General features: G+C 34.1%; 2 long non-coding RNA genes across 7 annotated transcripts; one reads left to right on the plus strand and one right to left on the minus strand.

Moving 5' to 3' along the window:
* The first annotated feature begins 537 nt into the window (after positions 1 to 537).
* LOC136208263 (uncharacterized) lies at positions 538 to 3,487 on the plus strand. 2 transcript variants are annotated; one of them, XR_010677034.1, is made up of 4 exons: positions 538 to 769; positions 2,761 to 2,878; positions 2,961 to 3,095; positions 3,179 to 3,487. It is a non-coding gene; the product is annotated as an uncharacterized lncRNA (long non-coding RNA). The 2 variants fall into 2 exon arrangements; XR_010677035.1 differs by lacking the exon at positions 2,761 to 2,878 and having other exon boundaries at positions 547 to 769.
* A 14,528-nt stretch (positions 3,488 to 18,015) lies between these two features.
* On the minus strand, positions 18,016 to 21,211 carry LOC136209947 (uncharacterized). 5 transcript variants are annotated; one of them, XR_010677735.1, is made up of 5 exons: positions 20,592 to 21,211; positions 19,198 to 19,331; positions 18,675 to 18,740; positions 18,408 to 18,590; positions 18,017 to 18,319 (listed from the first exon to the last, which is right to left on the minus strand). It is a non-coding gene; the product is annotated as an uncharacterized lncRNA (long non-coding RNA). The 5 variants fall into 5 exon arrangements; XR_010677736.1 differs by having other exon boundaries at positions 18,018 to 18,319; positions 18,408 to 18,585; XR_010677737.1 differs by having other exon boundaries at positions 18,016 to 18,257; positions 18,408 to 18,740.
* Positions 21,212 to 25,612: the final 4,401 nt, after the last annotated feature.

Below are 25,612 nucleotides of genomic sequence, written 5' to 3' on the forward strand. Positions count from 1 at the left end.
AGCCATTCCCTCCTCTTTTTTGTTGGTATACGCTTTTTTTTTTTGATGAAAATACGTACATTATCTCATAGATAAGAAAACAACAAGTACAATAAGAAAAATAAGGAATAAAACCTTACATTAGTAGAGGTTATGCCTAGTACAGAAACCACAAAGGTAAGAAAATGACTACAAAGAGCAAAATAAACCATTAAAGGTACAAATAAAACAAACAACAGATGAAACATATACTTCCTGAAACTCCAAATTTACAGAGAAGCTTCTGTAATCCAATCTTCAACCTTTAAACCCTTCTGAATTTTCGGATCTGGATCCTTTCTTTTGCAACCACGTAGATGTAGTGATCTACGAATAAGATCTATTATTTCTGCTCTTGCTAAATCAGAAAATGTTACAAATGAAAAGATAATAAACAGCATATGCAATTCAAGCGAAATAAGAGATTCGGTGAAATATATGCAAGCCAACTATAATTTATTGAACAAAAAAACAAGAAAACAATAATTTATTGAACGTAATGGTGCAAGGTGGAAAAAGGAAGACAATTTATTGGTACACGTTATTCCCTCCTTCGGCCACCTCTTTCTGTTCTCCCATTTCTTCATCTGTTTTAGGTTTTTTTCTGTTAAAATTGCGGATTGGCGGAAGAGCAGCGGTGACATCGGCGAGGCAAGGAAGCGCCAAACTGAAATCGACGAGGCAAGTAAGGAGACAGAACAGACCCAACTCTCACATTGGATTTCAATAGTGGTTTTGCTTGAATTTTAAGGTATTTTTTATTTTTAGATTTTTTGCTCGCAAATTTTACATGAAATTGAATTGTTTGTTTTATAATTATGGCTTGATTTATTTTCTTTGCTGCTCTCAACGACTTCTTACTATATTGCCCCAAATTCTGGTTCAGGAAGTATATAAATTCTCCAACTTTGTGCAATTCTTATTTTCTTAAAAAATTGGTTTAGTTGATTTTTCTTGGTGTAGGTTGTATGTATCTAAATCCCAAAATATTCTCAGTTGTTTTAAGATTTTGATTTTTTTTGTTTTTCAATTCTAGTTGAACTGGGGAAAAGACTCTTCTTTGTTAATGCTTTTAATTGTTCATGATTTTCACGGTTTTGTTTGATGGTTCATGTTAGCCGACCCGAATCATTTCGGAACTAAGGCTTTGTTGTTGTTGTTGCAGTATCGAAAACCCATTTGAATTCAATTGTTAAATTTTAGGAACAGAAGCTAAGTTTGTTTTACCTTAATATTCTCACATTGCTTACTCATAGCTACAGGGTTGCTCATTCACCTATTGTTATTTATAGTGTCTTGTAGCCGGTAAATGTTACACGATTTACCTTCAAGAATAGCTATAAGAAGTTGTATGAATCGTAACTGAATACTCGATATCTAATGGTTAGATTAAAACAATAAAAGGAGAACTAAATAATTATATTAATCAATTCCCTGATCAGGTGGACCAATTTTTAATTAAATAATTAATCTCTCGGTTATTTTTATTAAATTAATTTATGGACATTAAACAGGATTCTGGAGTTAAAATTAGTGATGTGAAATACTAAGCTATTCATGGATTATCAGCGATAGAAGTAGCAGTAACATTATATTACAATAAGAATTATCCACGTAGTGGGAGAAAATTACAGGATATAAAACTCATGCTCAAAAATCAACCTGCAGAAGCCTCATGTAGTAATCATGGGGGAACTGCTTCTTGATATATTTAGCCCGCAAGCTGTTTGTAAAGGAAAATTAATTAATTAATTAAGTGATAGATTTGTTACTCTTCATTAATATTTAACCATAGTAAATGTAGAAAGATTGTATATAATACTATAAGGTGTGTACATTTCCCACATAATTAATCTGTGTCTTTGTGTTAGTGTAGCATGTTTATATTTTTACTTGTAAGTTGTAAGTGTAGGCTTATGTTTGTTCCTACTAGTTTAAATCATAAAAACCATAATGGTAACCTTTTATACATGCAATAGGAAGACTTTGTCAACTCCTAAAGTTTTTTCATAAAGCCAAAGGGGTCCATACCAGTGCACTCTAGCCTTTTTTTTAGACTCATTAAGTTTTCTTCAGAAGTGATTACAGAGAGGCCTTCTATACCTCCAACTTCCTAGGTAATATGCGAGAGACATGCCATCTATATGGTGCCTGTTAGCTAATCGATGATGTGCTTTTACTTTCTACATAATTGGTTTCAACAAGGACTGCTATCCTGCTAGGTTTTGCTGGGGATTATGCCCTTGATTGGAATGGTTGAAATTGTAATTTGAAGAATATGAACCCTTAGGGTTCTTCTTCTTTCTTCGTAAATTTTTCAGAGGTAGCAAAGTACTACGCTTCTTATCTGGTGAGTACTCTGCCTAGAGGTGATCAAAATAGCTACGACTGTCTCATCCTTCAAACATGTGTGTATATTTACTGTTTTGCAAGGAATGATACTTTGTGCGTCCTTTGAGCCCTAAACTTGAATATCTTGTTAGGAGTCAAATTGATGTTAGTAAATTTGTTAGAGTATTTCCATACACCTTTGTGCAATCATTAAAATATGTATGTGATTGATCAGTGATTTCCATTACCTAATTTGTTAATTTGTTTATACTTGGACTGAATTAGAACTTCCAGTTTTATGGTTGCTTGCAGCTAACAGAGTTCATCATCCTGAATAACATTTTTATTGTCCTTGGCTTTAGTGTGTTTATTGAAGGTTTATCTTGATAAATGCATCACATATTATGTTAGGGTTGCTCACAGGAGTTGCTCCTGGAATATTTGGGAATGTTATAGAATTCAAAATTTAATGTTGGATGATTGTCTCACAGAAAATTTCAGTAACTACAACATGACCTTAACATTTAAGGTACCATTTAGTAAGATCAATTGATAGGTAAATCACAAGATGTCTATGACGAATACTAAGTTTTGGTTTCTGAAATTTTCAGGGAGGCTCAGAAAGTCCTCTAAATGGAAAAAGGACATACATTTAAGCGTTATACAAGCAGAGAAGGAAGATGTTTATCAATTAGGTTTGGAATGTTGTCAAATCTATAAGTGAATTGGATGAATTATAGATTCAGGTAATTCTGCAAGTTACATTCTGCTAACTTCATCTTATAATGTGTTTTTAGTCCTTAAAATGTTATTCTTGTTAATTAAACAGCTAGAGAAGGATTTGGGCCAATACTTGTCGAAATTACAAGCTATGGCTGATACATTGATGATGGGAACTTTTGCCTATGAATTTCTGTGTGCATTTACAGATTAACAAGGACTTGAGCAGAACAAAACAGTTTAAAGCTTAGGAAAGATATGTTTGATTGATATAAGAAATTATTGTAGGGCATATTAGAACTCATGTCATTTGGGAAGAACAAGCTCAATGAACTTGTACTGTTTAGTATCCTTATCATTTTTTCTTGAATGTTACTGTTACATAATAATTAGTTTCTATTGATTTTTTTTTGCCTAATTTATGTCTATATATAATTTTATGGTTTGCTATTGAAAAATGAACCAGTGACTTTACTGTAATTTACTAATTAGCATATTATTTTTTTAGGACGAGTGTTGTCCCTTATTGCAAGGTCAAAAATATGTCACCGTGATATGGGGATGACAGTCGTTCCTATGAACGGGGGACGATAGTTGTCCCTAAGAATGGAGATGACATGTCGTCCTTACAAATGGGGACGATAATCGTCCTTTAGAACGGAGACGACAGTCATCCGTAAGAATGGGGACGATAGTCGTCCCTCTAAATGGGGACGATATCATGTTTTTCATCCCCTATAGAATTAAGGACGGAGGAAACAAGGACGAAAAATAGGGACGAAAAAAATGTCCCTCAAAATATAGGGGACAAATTTTTATGTTTGTGGGGATGATTTTTGTCGTCCCTGAAAGTGTTTTTTTGTAGTGAATGTGACACGTCATTCATATTATTCCGTTAACAATTCAGAACCTAACCATTTATGGGTACAATGTAGATTAGGTAACATTTCAATTTGGGTCTCAATGAGTAGTGAATTAGGAGGTTGATGTTGTAATAATTCCATGGCAAAATTATTTACCCAGTGGTCATCGTCTGATTCTGTACCATCATCTTCTTTCTTTCATGGATTACACTTAGCAAGTAATGAAATTGTTGATTTGGCTGGCAGTGCAAGCACAATACTAGTATTCCGTTCAAGCTTTGGGAATTCATTATCCATGATGGTTACTTGCTTGTCTGGCTGCTTCTTCATTCTTGATTTTTTCATTCTATCAAATGTCTTGATTTCAAAACTTTTCTCCAACTACTAAAAACACTGATTATTTATAAGATGTAGACGCTGATAATTCGGATGATGAAGATGTCGTGATTATACAGTAAGGAATGATATATGTATAATGGAGAGATATATAGACAAAATTATAAGAGTTATAATGAATTTTCTTGATTAGGATTAGCCCTAAAACATTATATATATATGATTGATTGATTGATTACAAACAATAACAACAGACAATAATTGTAATAACCATGATCTCAAAACTTGAAATTGAAATAAAAAATACATGTCAAACTCACGTTTGAGGATAAGCAGCAAAGAGAGAAAATAAATAGGAGGAGGGGAAGTCGTGAAATATAAATATATAATGGGTTATCACTTCTTATCCTAGTTAAAGTCTTATTGTAGAATTTTATTAAGATTAATTGGTTCATTCATATAATCTAAAATACATATTAGTATTCAAATAGGATTTGGATTATCTCCCCCGTCAACTTAATCCAAACCACAAATTTCGAATTAAAGCCCAGAATTAAAAAAGGGTTAATATACTCAATTTCAAACATAAAAAACCCGTATTATTACCCATCAAACACCTTAATGAGCAATGTACATGTATACTAAAATTCCAATTCCATGATTTTTATTCTTCTGTTGAATACAACTTTATTCCTTTTTTCAATTGATTTCAAAATTCAATAAATTATATTTCCTCCATGTTAAAATAATTGTCACATTTAAACAAATCATGCGTATTAAGAAAATAATTGATTGCATTAAATTTATAGATGGATAAGGTACCAATATAGGTCTATGGTTTTTGGGGAAGTGTCAATTTAGGCTCTACATACAAAATAGCACCAATATGGACTTAACGTTTAAAAAGTGGTACCAATTTAGGCATCGATAATGGAATGTGACACGTCATTCATATTATTCTGTTAACAATTCAGAACCTAGCCATTTATGGGTACAATGTAGATTAGGTAACATTTCAATTTGGGTCTCAATGAGTAGTGAATTAGGAGGTTGATGTTGTAATAATTCCATAGCAAAATTATTTACCCAGCGATCATCGTCTGATTCTGTACAATTATCTTCTTTCTTTCGTGGATTACACTTAGCAAGTAGTGAAATTGTTGATTTGGCTGGCAGTGCAAGCACAATACTAGTATTCCGTTCAAGCTTTGGGAATTCATTATCATGATGGTTACTTGCTTGTCTTGCTGCTTCTTCATTCTTGATTTTTTCATTCTATCAAATGTCTTGATTTCAAAACCTTTCTCCAACTACTAAAAACACTGATTATTTGTAGGACGTACACACTGATAATTCAGATGATGAAGATGTCGCGATTATACAGTAAGGAATGATATATGTATAATGGAGACATATATAGACAGAATTATAAGAGTTATAATGAATTTTCTTGATTAGGATTAGCCCTAAAACCTTATATATATATATATATATATATATATATATATATGATTGATTACAAATAATAACAACAGACAATAATTATAATAACCATGATCTCAAAACTTGAAATTGAAATAAAAAATACCTGTCAAATTCACGTTTGAGGATAAGCAGCAAAGAGAGAAAATAAATAGGAGGAGGAGAAGTCGTGAAATATAAATAGATAATGGGTTATCTTTTTTTTATAGAAATTGGGACGAGACAGAACTTGGGCGGGGTGAGCACCCATGGCCCAAAAAGTGACAAACCCGTAATATATAAAAAAAAACATGAGTGTTTGAATAAGAGAAGAATAAGGAGAACAAACAAAAAGAATGGGGAAGGAGAAAAATATAGGAAAGTCAAGAAAAGCGCAAGTGAGAAATACTACAAATGTCATCATTGATAAACATGTGGAAAAAAGCAGGAGCTGAAGGCCACCAATTGATCACTGAGGAAGAGACTCCAAACTTAGCCAGCGCATCAGCAACTCTATTTCCTTCCCTAAAGATGTGAGAAAAAATAATGTTCATCCTAGAGCAAATGCTGAGACAATGCAACCACTCCTGACGAATACTCCAAGGAACATCCATGGAACAATGTCTAAGTAGATTAACAATGTACAATGAGTCTGACTCAATCCAAAGCTGATGCCAATTTTTCTCCCAGGCAAGTTCAATTGCGAAAATAGCGGCTCTCAATTCAGCCATATAAACAAAAGAAGGGGAGGTAGAAAAACCAAAATAGCCTTTGGGAAATCCTCGATAGTTGCAAAAAATACCTCCTGCTCCTGCCTCGCATGGAGTGCCAAAAGCAGAGCCATCCACATTGACTTTAACCCAGCTCGGAGGAGGTTTAAGCCAATGGACCAGAATAATGTTGGGAGCAGGGGGCGACCTAGGAGAAGCTAAAAGACGGGATAAGATAACATCATCTCTCCGTGAAGAACAAAAACCTTTAGAAATGGCAAAGGACTCTCGAATCGTTCGAAAAAGGGTGACCTTCGAGTGCTGAATAGAAGTAGAAACTTCCTTAAAGTTTGCTTCATTCCTGCAATGCCAGATTAACCAGATGCAAGTGACAGTGGCAAAACGCCAGATCATCGACACCTGAGAGCCAAAATGAATGCTACGAAGAGCGTTGAGGAAGTGGATGAATTGGGAATAACGAGGCAAAGAGCATTCAAAATGAATCTCAAGTGCCCTCCAAAGAGAATCTGCAAAAGAACAGCTAATGAATAAGTGGTTAATGGATTCAGCATCCCTACCACAAAGAGCACAACGAGAGGCAAATGAGAATCCAAGACGCTGTAGGAGGTCGTGAGTCGGAACCCGGCCATGCAAAACTCTCCAGAAAGTGAAGGAACGAGAAGGGGGAATGTGAGCATTCCAAACAAATTTATACCAGTCCACCGAGAAGGAACTAGGTCTGATAGTCGAATAGTACTCTTTGGCAGAGAAAATACCTTTCGTAGGCCAAGCACAGAAATCAAAATCATCCCTACCCATGTGAATAGATTGAATGCTGTCTTGAACAACCAAAGGAAGAGTACTTAAGTCGCGCCACTCCGAATTTACCAAAAAATCATCAATAGAATTAAAGCGTGAACGCTTATCCTGATGATCAAGACCCAATCTATCCGCCACCGTTGGAATGATCCACCTATCTGCCCAAAAATTAAGCTTTGTAGACTGGCCAATCCACCAAAAGGTTTGGTCCCAAATGGAAGAATAAACAAACTTACAAAAAGACCAAATCGAGGATGGAGCAATGGTAGCTTTAGGCAAACCAGAGACAGTTAGAAATCTAGACTTCAACAGAGAAATAGCTAGGCTGGTGCCTTGAATTAATTCCCAACACATCTTACCCAAGAGAGCCTGGTTAAAGATCCTAAAGTCCTTAATGCCCAAACCTCCACCCTCCAAACTTTTGCAACAAGTTTGCCAGGGAACCGTTATTAACTTCCTCTGATCCACACAACCCGTCCAAAGGAAATTCCTAACACTTCTATTGAGCTTATTCAATAATCCCACTGGCCACTTATAAATCAGGAATGAATGAACCAGAGAACCAGTAAAAGCAGATTTAATTAGGGTTAAACGCCCTGCAAAGGAGAGAGAGCTACCTTTCCACTTGCTAAATTGAGAGAGAAATTTGTCAGCAAGACTGCTGAGATGACGAGCTCTTGCAGCTCCTTTAAATAGAGGGACTCCTAAGTAACTGAAGGGGAGAGACCCCAGACGTATGCCAAGACAGTGAGAAAGACGAACCCTCCTCGGAGGACTCACCTGAGAACCAAAAAAGGCAGCAGATTTGTCCCAACTAACCTGCTGACCGGAGATCTTTCCATATAATAGGAAGAAATTCTTGAGAGCATGCAAATTGCTTAAGGATGCCACTCCAAAAATGAGCATGTCATCAGCAAAAAGAAGATGAGATGGAAAAGAAATTCCTCTAGAATAATACATAGGAGAATAAGAACCCTCCCTCACCATCTTATCAAGCCAATGAGAGAAAAAATCCTCAGCAATGTCAAACAGAAGAGGAGAGAGAGGGTCCCCTTATCTAACCCCTTTAGAACAAGAAAAGTAACCCTTTGGAGAACCATTAATCATCACAGAAATATGAGCAGATGCCAGAATGTTTAGGATCCAATCTCTAAAAGTGAGAGAAAAACTAAAAGAGTCCAACACAGCCAAGAGAAAGTTCCAATCTAAAGTATCAAAAGCCTTACGAATATCAATTTTTAAGGCCATGTGACCACCAAAAAGTTTTCTGTCAAGCATATTAACTCCCTCAGAAGCTAAGGCAATGCACTGATGTATGCTTCGACTTTTAAGGAAACCATACTGGTTGTGAGAGACAATCCTTGCTGCAATAACTGCAAGTCGATCTGCAAGAATTTTTGAGATGATTTTGAAACCAAAGTTACTCATCACAATTGGACGAAAATTCTCAATTCTGGCAGTTTCAACAACTTTAGGAATTAGAGCCATAATACTAGAGTTTAAACCAGGCAGGATGCAACCATGATCAAAGAAAGCCTGAACCATACTGCAAACATCATTCCCTATAATATCCCAAAAGAAACGATAAAAAGTTCCCCCAAAACCATCAGGGCCAGGGGCACTATCAGGATCCATTGAAAAGACTGTGTCTTTAATAGCTTCAATGGAAGGTTTAGAAGTTAATTCCTCATTTTCCAAGGAAGTTACTAAGTTGGGAATTACCTCATTAATTGGAGAAAGATCAATAATCTCCCTAGAACTACCAAATAGATTAGAGAAATACTCAATAACATGATCATCTAATCTATCCGTGTCAGAAGTGAGACCCTCATCACCGATCTTTAAATGATGAATGCCGGCCCAAGTCTTTCTAACTTTAGCAGACCTTTGGAAGAAACTAGTGTTCCTATCCCCCTCTTTAAGCCACTTAACGCGGCTTTGCTCTCTATACATCATCTCCTGCCGAAGAAGTTGTAAATCAAGGTTGGAGCAGGCGGCCGAAGCAGCACTACTCAACTCCGGAGAATCACATTGCTCTGAAATTTGCTTTCGAATATCGAGAAGATGAACTTCTACCAGATGGATATTAGAATCAATTCTGCCAAACACGTTTTATTCCAATCCCTGAGAATAGGCCTAAGAGTACGAAGTTTATGACATAATAGTTGAGCAGGAGGGAGAGAGATGTGTGATGCTGTCCAGTGATTAGCAATTACCCCCTTTAAAGAATCATTAGTGGTCCACATGGCGTGAAATCTAAACCTAGCAATCCTTAGTTCCCCAATACGGCATTGAAGGAGCATCGGGCAATGATCAGAACTATACCTTGCCAAAGTCGTGCAAGAGATAGAATCCCAAGAATCTAAAAAGCCCTCTGACACCAAAGCTCTATCCAGACGACATTCAATATGAGCTGCCCCATGCGGACCATTGGACCAAGTAAACCTCTTACCCAGAGTATCAATATCAATAAGATCACAATCATCAATAAAATTCCTGAAATCCCTGCAGGATCCAGCAGCAAGAGGGGAACCAAGTTTCTCATGAGAGCCCGTAATAGCATTGAAATCCCCAAACACCAACCAATTATTATGAGGAAAGGCACAACCATAAAGAGAAGACCATAACTCCCTTCTTTCCGAAGCCAAGTTACTACCATAAACAAAAGAAAGTAGAAAAGACTTACCAACCAACTGGTGTTGAACAGTAACATGTTGGACATTAGAAGAATGAAGAGAAAGAGAAGAAGCATCCCTAGAAAGAAGCCAAAGAGTCGGCGAATCCTTATCATTCCAGGCAAAGAGAGATAGACCCAGAGATCTCCAAAACCGATCAGAAGTGTCACTAAAACAAACAAGAGGTTCTGCAAGATATAAAAAATCAGGACGATGTTGCTGGCACAGAAGTTTTAGGGCTCGTTGAGTGCGATCATTACCGATGCCCCAACAATTCCAAAATAACACAATCATTGAAACCGCACAGGCAGCTTGCTATGCCGTTTACCACTGACCTCAAGGGGAATGCTGTTATCTTTGGACTTTTTCCTTTTCTAGACTTTAGACCAAGTCTTTTCCTCTGATTCATTAACCACCTGTAAACTATCACAGTGTTCTGAATTCTCAATGATTTGCAGAGTAGGAAATTCAGAAGCCAGAGGGTTGGGATGAGTAGTTTACCAACCCAAAATTCCCAGCTCTTTATCAATTCGATAAGATGGAAAGCCAAGAGAAGGAGAGGCGGGAGTCGTGCCAGAATCAGAATCAAGAACCGACTCACTAATCTTGACTGAGCTATGAAGTACCATCTGCAAATCACAGTTATTAGGTTTGTCAGACTCTCCTTTGTCAGGAGCCCCTTTAGAGGATTCACCAGTAATAATATGAACTCCTAGCTTCTGTTTCCAAATCCGAGTAACATACCTACCACGGGGCTCAGGAGACCCCATCTTTTGCTTCCCATTTCTTTGCTTTAAGTCAACATGTTCTTCACGACGAAGGTTCCTCCTATAGGCTCCAGCAGAATGGCCAATGGAATGGCAAATGGAGCATAAGTCAGGGAGCCTTTCATATTCAAGGGAAATCCAATGCATAGAGGAGTCAGTATCCACCCTTAGTTTGTATTGGATTTCCTTAGAAAGCTCCACAGCAATCAAGATACGAGCATAATGACCCATTTCACCCTCCACAGTATTCTTGTCAAAACGAAGGGGCACCCCAATCGCCCGTGCAATGCTTGCCATGATCCGCTTATCCCAGAATTCCCAAGGAAGATTGTAGAATCAGACCCAAACCTGAGCAGATGTGGATTTGTGAGAATTCAGATTAAATCCCGGGCTCCAAGGAATAAAGCACATAATCCCAGGCCTAAGAGCAATGGCACCACGACTCTAAACAGATTGGAGAGCCTCTGCAGTCGAAAGAATGATGTGGTAAAAACCTCTACCCAGAGAAATCAATTTCCAATTAGGAGAGCAACCCCAAATAGATGAAAGTTTGAACTTCAAGTCTGGTTGCTTCCAAGGAGACTCCCCTTTAGCAAGAGTGATACGCCCGATAATAGAGTGCCTACAAAGATTGAGTCTTTCATTGTAAATATCCTGCTGTATTTTGACGGCTTTAAAGCCGCCCTCTTCAGATATAAGAGATCGATCCACGGAGGGAGTAACATCAGAAGAAATAGCCGCATAAGGAGCAGCACCAACAAGAGTAGTCGTATAGGACTTAGGTCCAGCAGAGGGCCCGGGTCTCGAAGGAGGACAAATCTCAGCATCCCGAGAACCAGGCAAGGCATGTTTAAGGAAAGAGACTCTAGAAAAAAGATGAGCAATGGAGCAATCCATCTCCATCAGATCAGCGAGAGCCAACCAAACAACCAACCATGCACCAAACCCGAGCCTCACAAAAACACAACCCTAGCCCTTGCAGGTTAAAACCGATCGACGGCGGCAGAAGCTTGGTTAAAGATTAAAGAAAAAATTTATTATATCAAGTTTATTATATCTTTAATTTAATATAATAATGGTCAAATAATTTGCCAAATAAATTTTGTGCTGGTATGGATTCAAATGAATGGTGGAGTACCACAATCTCAAAAGATAATTAATTAAAGATATAAATAATATATGCAGCCTGCACTCCCTCGCGGAAATCTACAGATCAGAGGATGCGGGAGGAGAACGTCGGTAGAAAGGAACGACGGTGGCGGACCAGAGCCTCGAGTCCGACGAGCGGCACAGATCCGCAAATTCCAAGCCCCACAGAAGACGCGGCGGCGAGAGGAAGAAGAAAGGCAGAGAGGAACGTCGACGGCAAAGAGGGATCAGCGATTACGACCGGCGATGAATGCCACGATCTCTCTAGCACCAAGTGAGAACCGCGGCGACAAGAGGACGGCGGAGGCAGTGAGCAGGAGCCAGTGGCGGAGGCAGAGACAGGAGCTGGCGGTGGAGGGAAGCAAACCCTAGCAGAGCCCACAATAAAATCTAAAATATAACTATAGCTAAGGTAAAATTGATCAAATTTTTCATAATAATTTTTCGATAATGGGTTATCACTTCTTATCCTAGTAGTCTTATTGTAGAATTTTATTAAGATTAATTGGTTCATTTAGATAATCTAAAATACATATTAGTATTCAAATAGGATTTGGATTATCTCCCCCGTCAACTTAATCTAAACCACAAATTTCGAATGAAAGCCCATAATTAAAAAAATGGTTAATATACTCAATTTCAAACATAAAAAAACCCTATTATTACCCCTCAAACACCTTAATGAGCAATATACATGTATACTAAAATTCCAATTCCATGATCTTTATTCTTCTATGTTTTCTTGTTGAATACAACTTTATTCCTTTTTTCAACTGATTTCAAAATTCAATAAATTATATATTTTCCATGTTAAAATAATTGTCACATTTAAACAAATCACGCTTATTAAGAAAATAAATGATTACATTAAATTTATAGATGCATAAGGTACCAAAATAGGTCTATGGTTTTTGGGGAAGTGTCAATTTAGGCTCTACGTACAAAATATCACCAATATGGACTTAAAGTTTAAAAAATGGTACCAATTTAGGCATCGATAATGGAATGTAACACGTCATTCATATTATTCCGTTAACAATTCAGAACCTAACCATTTATGGGTACAATGTAGATTAGGTAACATTTCAATTTGGGTCTCAATGAGTAGTGAATTATGAGGTTGATGTTGTAATAATTCCATGGTAAAATTATTTACCTAGTGGTCATCGTCTGATTCTGTACCATCATCTTCTTTCTTTCGTGGATTACACTTATCAAGTAGTGAAAATGTTGATTTCACTGGCAGTGCAAGCACAATACTAGTATTCCGTTCAAGCTTTGGGAATTCATTATCCATGATGGTTACTTGCTTGCCTGGCTGCTTCTTCATTCTTGATTTTTTCATTCTATCAAATGTCTTGATTTCAAAACCTTTCTCCAACTACTTAAAACACTGATTATTTGTAAGACGTAGACGCTGATAATTCAGATGATGAAGATGTCGCGATTATACAGTAAGGAATGATATATGTATAATGGAGAGATATATAGACAGAATTATAAGAGTTATAATGAATTTTCTTGATTAGGATTAGCCCTAAAACCTTATATATATATATATATATATATATATATATATATGATTGATTACAAACAATAACAATAGACAATAATTGTAATAACCATGATCTCAAAACTTGAAATTGAAATAAAAAATACATGTCAAACTAACGTTTGAGGATAAGCAGCAAAGAGAGAAAATAAATAGGAGGAGGAGAAGTCGTGAAATATAAATATATAATGGGTTATCACTTCTTATCCTAGTTAAAGTCTTAATTGGTTCATTCAGATAATCTAAAATACATATTACTATTCAAATAGGATTTTGATTGTCTCCCCCGTCAACTTAATCCAAACCACAAATTTCGAATGAAAGCCCAGAATTAAAAAAGGGTTAATATAGATTAGGTAACATTTCAATTTGGTTCTCAATGAGTAGTGAATTAGGAGGTTGATGTTGTAATAATTCCATGGCAAAATTATTTACCCAGTGGTCATCGTCTGATTCTATACCATCATCTTCTTTCTTTCATCGATTACACTTAGCAAGTAGTGACATTGTTGATTTGGCTGGTAGTGCAAGCACAATACTAGTGTTTCGTTCAAGCTTTGGGAATTTATTATCATGATGGTTACTTGCTTGTCTTGCTGCTTCTTCATTCTTGATTTTTTCATTCTATCAAATGTCTTGATTTCAAAACCTTTCTCCAACTACTAAAAACACTGATTATTTGTAGGACGTAGACGCTGATAATTCAGATGATGAAGATGTTGCGATTATACAGTAAGGAATGATATATGTATAATGGAGAGATATATAGAAAGAATTATAAGAGTTATAATGAATTTTAAAACATTATATATATATATATATATGATTGATTACAATAACAACAGACAATAATTGTAATAACCATGATGTCAAAATTTGAAATTGATATAAAAAATACATGTCAAACTCATGTTTGAGGATAAGCAGCAAAGAGAGAAAATAAATAGGAGGATGAGAAGTCGTGAAATATAAATATATAATGGGTTATCACTTCTTATCCCAGTTAAAGTCTAATTGTAGAATTTTATTAAGATTAATTGGTTCATTCAGCTAATCTAAAATACATATTACTATTCAAATAGGATTTGGATTGTCTCCCCCGTCAACTTAATCCAAACCACAAATTTCGAATGAAAGCCCAGAATTAAAAAATGGTTAATATACTCAATTTCAAACATAAAAAAACCCTATTATTACGGCTCAAACTCCTTAATGAGCAATGTACATGTATACTAAAATTCCAATTCCATGATCTTTATTCTTCTATGTTTTCTCGTTGAATACAACTTTATTCATTTTTTCAACTGATTTCAAAATTCAATAAATCATATTTCCTCTATGTGAAAATAATTGTCACATTTAAACAAATCACGCGTATTAAGAAAATAATTGATTGAATTAAATTTATAGATGGATAAGGTACCAAAATAGGTCTATGGTTTTTGGGGAAGTGTCAATTTAGGCTCTACGTACAAAATAGCACCAATATGAAATTAAAGTTTAAAAAATGGTACCAATTTAGGCATCGATAATGGAATGTGACACGTCGTTCATATTATTCTGTTAAGTTCTGTCAATTGTATGTGTATTGATAAATCAGAACTTACTGGAATAATATGAATGATGGTGTCACGTTCTGTCAATTTATCGATGCCTAAATTGGTACCCTTTTTTAAACGTTAAGCTCATATTAGTGTTATTTTGTACGTGAAACATAAATTGATACTTCTTTAAAAACTATAGACGTATTTTGGTACCTTATCTCATTTATAGAACATGCACTAAAATATCTTTTATCTCTTTTTATTAATAATTCTCATTTTTATAAATTAACCCCTCTATTATCTAATTATTATAGACAAATCTCAACACAAAAATAAAATATCAAACTCACTATCTTCTTATTCTCTCACATCTCGCTTTATCTATTTTGTTTCTCTCTCTAAACACACACTCACTATCTTTCTCTACTTTGAAGGTTGATTTTTCCCCGATAAAACCAACTTCTAACCGAAAAGCTTATTCTGGGCATACTCTACCACCCACCATGTCAAATTTTTGCAAGAGGTTTTGAATTACACATCGCCCTTGAATTACACCATGTCAAACAAACTTCAAAAATTGCTGATATATTGTATAATCTTGATCAATAGCTGTTCTTCACTTGAAGAGGAATAATGTATTTGTCAGTTTTGCTTTTGTTACTTTCATTCTTTCTTTTTTTGAAGAATTGTTACTTTCATTCTTTAGTTATAATTTTGAAAATCCACGGGACTAATTAATTAAATGGGAATATGAAAATGAATATATAAAAAATTTAATAAATATAAATAAAGAGAGGGGAGATAAAAAAAAAAGAGATATAAGAGCAACATATATAATATAATTTGTTTGAGATAATCTAAATCGGTTAGAATTATATTCTATATAAGTTAGGATAAATAATCTAAATTAGTTAGAAGAATTAAGTCAGAGAAAAGCTATGTAAGCTTTTTAGATAGCAATTCAGAACCCAGCCATTCATGGGTACAATGCAGATTAGGCAACGTTTCAATTTGGGTCTCAATGAGGAGTGAATTAGGAGGTTGATATTGTAATAATTTCATGGCAAAATTATCTACCCAGTGGTCATCGTCTAATTCTGTACCATCATCTTCTTTCTTTCGTGGATTACACTTAGCAAGTAATGAAGTTGTTGATTTGGCTGGCAATGCAAGCACAATAGTAGTATTCCGTTCAAGCTTTGGGAATTCATCATCCATGATGGTTATTTGTTTGTCTTGCAAGGAAACCTGCTTCTTAGTTCTTGATTTTTTCATTCTATCAAATGTCTTGATTTCAAAACCTTTCTCCGACTACTAAAAACATTGATTATTTGTAAGACGTAGACGCTGATAATTCAGTTGATGAAGATGAAGTGAATATACAGTAAAGATATATGTATAATGGAGATATATAGAGACAGAAATATAAGAGTTAGGGTTAGCCCTATACATGAGTTAGTGTAGAACTAGGATAGACAATAAATATTATAGATAATTATAAACACTAACAAAATTAGCAGGACTCAGCCATAGACTCAACGTTGAAATATATAAAAAAAAAAGTGAGAAACCCTAAAATAAAGAAAAAAAGTGATTACCTAAGAAAGGACATCCATGGTACTTTAGCCCCTGCTTTCAACCCTTAAACTTCATGTTATTTGAAACGGAATCATATACATTTGGATACAGTTCCATGTGGACTACTGGAATGCTCATCTGTATTTTTGAGAGGACCATAGGAAGAGGCTGCTGATGGTATTTCTAAGGTACGAAGCGTTCGTTTGTTTCCATTTTTTGGAACTGTTTTTTGCCTTTCAAGTCTAAACAGGAGACAAAAAGCCTTTGGTAAAAATTCGAAACAACTGTTTTTTAGACAAAAATCAAACTAATATATACTGCCTATCTGTAACAGGAAACAGCTAACGGCAACAACAAACAACAAACAGCAAACTGAAGTTGCGGAACCAAACCCGTCTTAGGTAAGAGAAACAACTCACGTTTGAGGATAAGCAGCAAAGCGAAGAGAGAAAATAGGAAAAAGAGTTGGAATATATATATAATTGACTATCACTTCTTATCCTAATCCTAGTTAAAGTGTTATTGTATAATTTAATTTATGTTTAATTAAATGGTATTAATTAATGATTAACTGGTTTATTCAGCTAACGATAGTATTTTATCTTTATTAGAATTTGAGAATTCGAGGACTGAATGATCTTTTTTTTTTTGAACCCTGAATGATCTTTATTCATATCATGTCTTTACTTTTAAGCCAAATTAGTATAGCTTAATTATGTTGAAAATAAATAAATAAAATTTTAGATATCTTAATAAATACATGTTATTTAATTGGTCACATATAGGGTGTAGCACTACAAGAAATCAAGTTGTTTGTGACAACAAATATTGTCACAAACTCTGAAAAAATTGTCACTGAACAATATATGTGACGATAAGTAGGTGTCACGAGTGTTGTCACGTAAAACTCCGTTGCTAATACTTTTTGGCAAATGTGACTTTAAAATATTGTCACAAAAGTTTTTATTTTTTGTGATAATAAGTTTGTTGTCACACTACTTTTAATTGTGACAACTTTTATTGTAACTGAAAAGTAAAATATTGTCACAAAAATAATATGTCGTCACAAATTATCTTTTAATTAAAACTAAAATCGTGTGACAACCTTATTTAGTTGTCACAAAAAAATATTTGAGACAGTTAAAATTGTAACATATATAAATCTGACACTATCTTTATATTGTAACAATTGCATATTACGATTTTGTTATAATTTTTATTTATCACCAAAAACTATTTATGACAATATTGCTTGGTCACATATATAGATCTGTAAAATAAGTTATTATAACTAATACATATCAATGACAACAATAATTTTGCAACTCAATTTGTTGAGTGACAATGTTTACATGTCACTTTAATTATTGTCACGAATGAGAATTTTATTTATATATTTTTTTATATTAGTTAGTTTAATTAGGAATAAAATAAATATACATAAATAACAAAATATTTTATTGATTAAATTTGAAATAATACAATGATTTCAATAAAAGTATCAATTTACATAGCCATTAATGACCAACCACCCAATTGAGTCGCCTAGAAATTGGTCCAAAACTTTCAACCATCTAAATATTCCCCACCCAAAACATTAGCTCCCACCATGCAAGCCTCTCATATATGCGACGAAAAATATAATATCCAATAAAAGTGATCAGGTGGCACTGGTTTACACTTTGGGGCTGGTGTCTGGTTTAATTGGCTGAATGAAAGATTCTAACCTGCACGCTGGCAATACTATCTTTATTCTAAAGAGGTAAAAGGAAGCAATTTGCAAATCGAAGTACCAACTGTAAAATTCAACCACAAAAGGGTAAATTAAGCACAATTACCAAACCACAATGAACAATAATTAAGCACATGTCTAAAATATATTACCATGTTTTGCACCAATTCTTTCCCAAATAATGATTGATACGATAAATTTATCTAATCATCCAGTAGCCAAGACCGACGAACCATTACACCCGAACAGCTTTCAAGGCTCCCGAACCCTCAAATTGAACGGTTCACTCTTTTTTATCCTAAGTCTCCCTCAAGTGGTTATGTCAGTTTTCTGTCCTGCGCAAATTTATTATGCTGTCACTTCTGCAGAACAAGACTCCACATGAATTCAAGAACATGCTGGGCTAGAACAGGACTTACATTTTTATTTTCTGTTGGCACTCAGTTAGTAGCGCTGGCACATTACTCGGCTCCTTGGCTAGAAACCTAAAAAATGAAAACACATCTCCAAATTTCATTTTCATTTTCAACAATGATCATATGAATAACAATGTGGAGCAGGAAAGAGACGGAAGTCCACTTTAAGTGCTTTGTTGATTCTTATTAGTAATGTTAATCCTTTTCCACACTAATTCCATAACAATGTTGTACATAATCCTAGCAACAAGACGCTTTAAACTGTAGAAAGAAATAGAGAACAAATATATATAGCCTTGCAACAAGTAATCGAGCAGCGTAGAAGGTAAATTAAAATGAACTTCCTATAATTCAGTTCCAAACTCAAATTAGATAAACAACCAGAAGTGTTTTTCAATCCAACAACCAAAATAAATGTCAAAGACAACATGTTAGCTAAACTGCAAATAACTAAGCAACATAACTAATCTTGAAAAATAAAATATCAATGGAATTCATCCGAATTAAAAGTGTCAAGAGTCTCAGCTGGAAACAAAACTTGGGAAAACTTTGCATGCATCATCATTTGCAATTGCTTTTCCATCTTATCTTGAAATTCTTTCTTCATCTTAGCTCGTTCTTCATCTAACTTGGCACGTTCTTCATCCATCTTTTCTTTCACTATATTTTCAAAACATATGATATACATCAGCCAAAATGAAGTGCAGGAGCAAAAACTAAAGTGTAGCAGCAGTGACAAAATAAAGTTCAGCAGGAAAAATTAAATTGCATCAGCGAAATAAAGTGCAGCAGTGAAAATTAAAGTGTAGTAGCTAAAATAAAGTGCATCAACGAAAATAAAGTGCAGCCGTGAAAATTAAAGTGCAGCAGCAAAAATGAAGTTCAGCAGCAACCATTTAAATGTAGCAGTGAAAATAAAGTGTTATAGCACAAACTAAAGTTCAGCAGTAACAAAACCAAAGTTCAACAGCAAACATTAAAGGATAAGGTACCAAAATAGGCCTATCGTATCAATTTAGGCTTCAAGTACTAAATAGTATCAATCTAGGCCTCGGTAACGGATTGGACACGGCATTCCTATTACTCCGTTAAGTTCTGATTTCTCCCTCCATGTACAATTGACAGAACATAACGGAGTAATATCAATGACGTGTCTCGTTCTGTTATTGAGGCCTAATTGATACCAATTTTTAAACGTCAAGCCTAAATTGATGTTATTTTGTACGTTGAGCCTAAATTAATACTTCCCCGAAATCCATAAGCCTATTTTGGTACCTTATCCCAAAATTAAAGTGCAGAATGGAAAAGTCAAATTCATCACCAAAAATGACCTGCAACAGGAAAAATTGAAGTGCAGCAGCAGTAAAAATAAAAGTGGAGCAACAAAAAGTAAAGTAGAACACAAAAGTAAATTGCAGTGGGGAAAACTAAAATGCAGCATCAAAAATTAAAGTGCATCTAGTACATGGTGAAATTCTAAGGAAATAAGATGTTCAAAATGTAACTGCTGGTATCAGAACAAGGAATGACCAAAACAAAACCATATATTATGCTTTTTGTAGTAGTTATTTTGATATGCAATGAAGTTCTTCTCTTAATCTACTAATAAGATTCTCGACATGTGTTTGCCAAGCATCCAACTTCATATTATAGCTAGTGCATCTGTAATGACCTTAAGCCTCTCATCTTGTTTTTATATCAGTTTCCTTTGATATTTAAGCTGTGTTTTAACCATGGGAGAAATTGTAAGCACGGTCAAAACAATGGCGATAAAAGCTGCAATAGTTTCCAACCCAACCATATAATAGATAATAGCTAAGGCAAGACATAGTTGAATGCTTGTTGACCATATCTGATGAAACCAATATGGAATCCCACCAATTCTATAAGTATAAAAAACCAAATAGTTAACTATCTCACCTGGAGAATGAGCTGCCTTAGCCGCATTTGATAGATGTAGTTGCTTTTGGTAGATTGCAGTAGATAACATTGATCTCACTTGGATTCCAATCAGTGATCTCACTTGGATTCCAATCAGCCGTGTCTAAAAATACCACTGCCAAAATCAACCTCCCAACCAAACACAGGCTGCTTCTCGATCCCTCTTCTGCAGGCACTACCAGACCCAAATCGATGCCAACATCTTCTTCTCCTTCGGCGCTGTCGTGCCCTCCCCTGTTCTCCATTTCCCCACTTCTGTGAATCTGCTCCCAAATCAATTCGGTACAGAAATCCCAGCCTTCCAGCTAACCCAGGACTCACACCTCCCTTCTTCCGATTTGAATCGCCTCCTGACCCCTGGACGAAGACGGCGAAAACGATCCCGAGGAAGAATAGATTCCGCCGTTTGCTCAACCCTTATCCCCTAATCCCGACTCCAGCCACCCCAAAACTCACCCCCAACTCCGATATTAGACATCCGGAGAGGCTAGATGGCTCCGGCAATGGACGATAACTAAACAAACCCTAAAAAATAAGAGGTCGACGGAGACTAAGACTCCCACACGTCGACGGAGACTAAAACTCCCACAAGAGGCGGAGACTCCTAAAAAAAATAAGAGGAATTTTAAGTTAAAAAAAAGGGGAAACTTCAAATAAAACCCTTGTGATTTCACTAATTTTCAAATAAAGGACTGTGGTTTACTTTTTGTCAAAACGACGAGGACTGAGGTTTTGCACTTTTAATAATGCTATTAAAACTATCTTTAACGACCTGAAAATGACAATTTTCAAGAATTAAAGTTGTTCAATGTCATATTTTTTATGGAACTACATTTTTGATTTTATAAAATCATTTTTTTTTGGAACTTTCTCTCTCTAAACATTAACTTTCTCTCTCTTTACCAAACATCATCTAAATAGTCTCGAAATAAAAAAGTTGAAGAATTAAAGTTGCTTAGAATATTAGTAGTTCTTAAAATATGTCATTTTTGAAGTTGTTAAGGGTGATTTTAATAGTATCAATAGAAAAAGTCCTTATTTTGCTAAAGTTGAAAACCCCAGTCATCGTTTTGACAAAAAGTAAACCACAGTCCTTTATCTGAAAATTAGTGAAACCACAGGGGTTTTATTTGAACTTTACCCTAAAAAAAATTGTTTTGCTTATTGAAAATATAATTAGAAAATTTACTTTATTGTCACAAAATTAGATAATAATTTTTTAATAAAAGTTTTAAGTTGTCAAAAAAAATTAAATTTTACATATTATGTTATAACTATTAATTGAAACAAAAATATTTCAAATTTTTCTATCACAAATTAATAAATAATTTGTGACAATAATATTAGATAGTTACAAAATTATATTTTATAACAATTATAAATATATTATCACATATTTATAATATTTTTATTATAACTATTAATTGTAACAAAAATATTTAGTTATAATTAAAATTTATTGACACAAAATTAATAAAGAAATTGTGATAATTTCTTTTAACTAGTCACAAAATACATATTTATGATAATAATAAATGTGTTGTAACATTTTTTATATTTATTTGTACAATTATAATGGTCACATATAAATTTTAGTTACAAGTAAAGACTTCTTGTTACAAATTCATTTATTTATTTGTGATAATTTTATAAAAATCGTCACCCATTTAATTTTTGTGACAATTAAAAAATTAATGTCATAAATAATATGCATTTTGTTACAACAATTTATGTGACGGTTAAATTATTGTCACATAAACAATGATTTCTTGTAGTGTAGGTACATGCTAAAGAGTCTCCAATCTATTGTATTAATGAGTTAAGGGTGTAAAAATACCCTAACATTTTCGATCAGGAGCAATTTTATCCTAACGTCTGAAATGGTGCAATTTTAGCCCTAAGGTTTGTAGCCAAAAGCAATTTTACTTTTAATTTTGATAATTTGGGTCAATTTCAGACACTATTATAAAACACAGGTATTTTTGTTCCTTATTTTGCACCAATGGTATATCAATTCATTCTAAAAAATGATTTCATGTTTTTTCTAATTTAATAATAGAATTCAAGATTAATATTATAAATTCGGTGAATTTTTTGAATTTTTTTGTCTAATTCGTACAAAAGATAGTATATTTTTTTTTAATCTTTTTCACATCCCAACATATATTTGTGATTTGTTACTGATAAAATAACGCACGTGTGAGGTGTAGATGACAAGATTCATGACCGAACAGACAGTATGATGAATTATTTATCAAATCGACCCAAATTATCAATGTTAGGGGGTAAAATTGCGCTTGGCTGCAAAATTGCATCATACAATTTCATCAATATCAAATTGCTTGTACTAGCCAAATATGTCTTTAGGATTGAAATTTCATTATCACAATCATGATTACTTTTGTCTCAATTAAAATACAACGCTCATATGAATCATGTAGGTCTTAAACAAGTTAAACCATGGTAGAGACCATTATTCCTTCAGACTGATATTAATTGGTAGCTTATGTTTATGTTTGTCTTTCACTCTAAAAAGAAAAGTTTTAGGTGTTTGATTAGTGATCTCTTGTTTGCCTTTTATTTCTGAAAAGTAGACTTTCACAAAAACAGAGAATCCTTGTTTTTTTTTTCCAACAGCAAATAGCAAACCGTTAGTGAGATACGCTATTTGCTGTTGGGATGTGAAAAAGATTAAAAAATAGCAAACCGTTAGTGAGATACGCTATTTGCAACAAACAACAGCTATCTGTCTCCCTAGTCAGCGGACTCAAATATTTTTTTTTGTAACAGTTTTTTTCCAACAGCAAATAGCAAACCGTTACAACAAACAACAACAACAAAAAGTAGATAAAACAAACGAGCATTTATTCTTCCAAGAGAATTATTGTCAAAACCAGACACCTATATGTATGGTTTATCCTGAGATTTTGTAGGGCTAGAAGCGAAATAGTAAACAATGGCTCTAATACATATTTACAAATAAAAAACAAAAAAAAGATCAATTTATAAAAGAAAAAGGATTAAAGCATTATTTGGTCCGTTACTTATTCAATTTTTTTCCTAATCTATGATTTTGTAAAAAATTTCTCCTGAATCTAGCGAAAATGTTAGTATTTGCTATCTGACCTATCATTTAGTTACATTTGTGTAGTTAACATTTCACCAATTTTGGATAGTCAATAGACAAATGTTATCAAATAATTGGTTAATGTTGAAAATAAGCATTTTGGATAAGTCGGTGAAAAATGTTATCGGGTAATAAATTAGAGACAAAAAAACCAACATTTTAAATAAATCGGGTGCCAAAACAATGCTTTAAACCAAAAAATTATTTGAAAAGACTTTTTTTTATGGCACTTAATAGGAGATCTACAAAACATCTAATTTCATATAAAAAAGAATTATTTTACTTTAAATAGCCAGTTACTATACAAAACATAGGCTTTAACTATATGTTACGATTATCCTGATTTACTATTATTATGGTTACGAGATTTAATAATAATTTTCAACTTCCAATATTTAATAATAATTTTCAATTAGGAAGATGTCAATTTTAAAGATGTTGATGTTGAAGATAATTATTGTTAATTATCTCTTTACCTATTACCATCACCAGATACTGACGGATAAGTATTAGGCTTGTTTAGAGTTATTTAATAATTAGTGTTTATATTTATCTATATTACGTATTGTCAATCCTAGTTAAACTCTAATTCATGTAATCCACCATATATATATATATAGAAGGCTCTATGATCAACCATGTTTGAGAGAAATTCATTAAATACAATATCGTTTCTATCTATCTCTATTGTATAATCAACAGTTAAAAATTAGCAAATCGATGTTGAAATCCCAACAAAGTAAAATTACAAAACCAACGATATTTTCAAAATATGTTGTATTCAACTTAGATCCGTGTGGATTTGATGCAGGCCTATCAGGAAAGTAAATTTCTAAATGATTTTTCAATATTTTGGTTAATGTTTGCGTCTAGATTTGACTTTTAAAAATCGAAATGGTTTACAAAAGACGCAAGGATTGAATGGAAAATCTTTTTTAGATTCCTAGCTCCACTATAAAAAGTTTAGTTAGCTGTCAAAAAGATAAAAAAAAAAATCAACACAAGTTGTTTTCCTTATATAATTAAGGGGAATTTTGCAATTTCATGTACAAAAATAAAAAGAGGGACTAAATAGTTGATTATGACAAAACTTAATGGTTTTGAAATATATATATAGGGTAAATTACAAAAATGAGTCAAATAGGACTGAGCTAGAGAAAGCATTTTACTCTTCAGCTGAGTAGAGCGGTTCAACTCAGGAGTGGAATGAATAGGTTCAGGCGTCAGGCCGGAAGCTCCATTTCTTTATGCCTATCCTTCCTTGTGGTTTCAGTCGGTGAGCGTCTATTCTACAGTCTTTGTCCCAGCTGTCCAAGGTTTTCTAGTGGGTATGGGCTCTACTTCTATCTTCCAATAAGTTGCCCATTTACATATTTAACCCATTTACTCAACTTACTACATATCTAGACTGATTTTGTGTGACTTTTTCATGATAACCCTAACCTTCCCACTTCCCCTTACGCGAACGTTCTCTCCCCTCTTCTCATTGGTTGCGCGAAACGGCTGTTGGCTCCTCCATTAATGATTCTAAGACTTTTGATCTTCCTATCTTCCTTTAAATTGCACGAAATCTGCACCATTTCTCCAAATCACAATGTATTTCTCTTTTTCCTCTCTTCATATCTTGATTCTGCAACTTCCTAATCCTAGAAAACGAAGCCATGGTTTTTCATCTTCCTGTTCCTGCTCGTTACTTGGTTTCTTTCTTCTTGTTACCATCAAAGAAATGGTTATTCTACGTTATTTCCATCGTTTTTCCCAGTTTATCATATTGATATTGTCGCTTTTAAGGGTGAAAGGCGCGAAAAATATAAGTATCTGCTATTTTTTCTGCGTTTTCCATGAAATCACTTCGCGTAGTCGATGATTTTGC

Source organism: Euphorbia lathyris, chromosome 10 (assembly GCF_963576675.1).
Source record: "Euphorbia lathyris chromosome 10, ddEupLath1.1, whole genome shotgun sequence".
Classification (NCBI taxonomy): domain Eukaryota; kingdom Viridiplantae; phylum Streptophyta; class Magnoliopsida; order Malpighiales; family Euphorbiaceae; genus Euphorbia; species Euphorbia lathyris.